Consider the following 2335-nt stretch of genomic DNA (forward strand, 5'->3'; position numbering starts at 1 on the left):
CCACCCACTCAAGCCTACAGAGGTTTGAATCAGGCATGAGAAAATACCGAATACCACTGTTGGACTGAGATGACTTGCTGATGAAGCATGACATGACTTATTTTGACTCTAACAGCGTGACTGAGTCACAGAATGTGACCTTTTAATGTATTTATTATTACTTATTTTTTGAGACAGGGTGTCAGCCTGTTGCTCAGGCTGGAGTGCAGTGGCGCAATCATAGCTCCCTGCAGCCTCGACCTCCCGGGCTCAAGCAGTCCTTCGTCTCAGCCTCCTGAGTAGCTGAGACCATAGGTACGTGCCACCACACCTGGCTAATTTTTAAATTTTTTTTAGTAGAGGCGAGGTCCTGCTATGTTGCCCAGGCTGGGAATATGCCTTTTATTTTTTTTTTTGGAGACAGAGTCTTGCTCTGTTGCCCAGGCTGGAGTGCAATGGTGTGATCTTGGCTCACTGCAACATCCGCCTCCCGGGTTCAAGTGATTCTTCTGCCTTAGCCTCCCGAGTGGCTGGGATTACAGGCGTGAGGGTAATTTTTGTATTTTTAGCAGAGATAGGGTTTCACCATGTTGGCCAGGTTGGTCTCGAATACCCAACCTCAGATGATCCACTTGCCTCGGCCTCCAAAGTGTTGGGATTACAAGCATGAGCCATCGTGCCTGGCAAAATATGCCCTTTTTAAAGGCCCATTCTGAAGCGGGAGGAGTTGGCTACAGAATAGGATACTTGCCAAGGAGGCAATTAGCAAATATTTGTTGAGCACCTGCTGTATGCTTGCAATAAAAGAAAAAGCATTTATTTGAAGAATTTTACTTGCCCCTTCCTATGAAGTAGGCACCACTGAGAAAAGGGCCCCTGACCTCAAAGAGCTGCCACTCTAGACAGGAAGACAAATTCTACACCAACAGTCCAGATAAGTAACAGTGCAAGATGGTAGTGGTATTGGAGACATCCCAATGAACTAAACGTAGCATCCACTTCTATGACAAGTGTGGGATGCGGGGGTGGCAGGGGTTGGTCAGGATGCAAGCCATCCAGGCAGGGGGTACCCTATGTGCAGATGTGGGGCTGGACCTACCTGACTCAGGAGCAGCTGGACAGCCCAGCTGTGTGGAGGGAGGTTTTCTTTTTTTTTTTTTTTTTGGAGACAGGGTCTCCCTCTGTTGCCCAGGCTGGAGTGCAGTGCTACAATAACAGCTCGCTGCAGCCTCAACCTCCTGGGCTCAAGCAATCCTCCCACCTCAGCCTCCTGAAGTAGCTGGGACTACGGGTGTGTGTCACCAAGCCCAACCAATTTTTTAAATTTTTTGTAGAGAAGGGATCTCGCTTTGTTGTCCAGGCTGATCTTCAGCTCGTGGGCTCAAGTGACCCACTCGCCTCAGCCTCCCAAAGTGCTGGGATAACAGGCACAAGCCACTGCACTCAGCCGAAGTTTTCTTTGAGTGGGTCTTCTGGACTAATGCAAGAAAAACAACTGGGGCTAAACTGAAGTTATTTAGGAATAAAGCCCTGTACTATCATTCACTCCTTCCAGGCCAGCATCAGGGAAAATTCTGAAATTTTTGGGTGGGCCCATATACCTCCCCCTCTCCCCCTTTTTCCTTTTTTGAGATGGAGTCTCACTCTGTCAACCCAGGCTGGAGTCCAGTGGTGGCTCACTGCAATCTCCACCTCCTGGGTTCAAGCGATTCTCCTGCCTGAGCCTCCTGAGTAGCTGGGATTACAGGCATGCACCCCCATGCCTGGCTAATTTTGTATTTTTAGTAGAGGCGGGGTTTCCCCATGTTGACCAGGCTGGTCTCAAACTCCTGACCTCAGGTGATCCGCCCGCCTCGGCCTCCCAAAGTGCTGGGATTACAGGCATGAGCCACCATGCCCAGCTCCCCGTTTTTCTACCTCAGATGGTTAATGTGCCAGCGTTGTAATGAGGTTTGAGGGAGGCACATCTCACGCAGTGTCATGAGAACCAAATAATCAACCTTATGAGCCACAAAAAGGGTCTATCCATCCTTTTTAGAGAGGCATCATGGCATAATAGAAGGCCACTGGCCTAAGGGCCTAGGTGGTAGCCAGAGCTTTACCTTTTTTTTTTTTTTTTTTTGAGACAGAGTCTCGCTCTGTCACCCAGGCTGGAGTGCAGTGGCGCGATCTCGGCTCACTGCAACCTCTGCCTCCCAGGTTCAAGTGATTCTCCTGCCTCAGCCTTCCAAGTAGCTGGGCTTACAGGCACCCACCACCACACCTGGCTAACTTTTGTATTTTTAGTACAGACGGGGTTTCACCATGTTGGCCAGGCTGGTCTCGAACTCCTGACCTCAAGTGATCCACCCACCTC

At 49.8% G+C, this 2335-nt stretch overlaps 1 non-coding gene across 1 annotated transcript; it reads right to left on the reverse strand.

Annotated features, from left to right (window-relative positions):
• Positions 1-1895: 1895 nt before the first annotated feature.
• Positions 1896-2000, reverse strand: LOC129476615 (small nucleolar RNA U13). The gene has a single exon (XR_008655039.1). It is a non-coding gene; the product is annotated as a small nucleolar RNA U13 (small nucleolar RNA).
• Between the last annotated feature and the right edge of the window lie 335 nt (positions 2001-2335).

The sequence above is a fragment of the Symphalangus syndactylus genome, chromosome X (assembly GCF_028878055.3).
Source record: "Symphalangus syndactylus isolate Jambi chromosome X, NHGRI_mSymSyn1-v2.1_pri, whole genome shotgun sequence".
NCBI lineage: Eukaryota > Metazoa > Chordata > Mammalia > Primates > Hylobatidae > Symphalangus > Symphalangus syndactylus.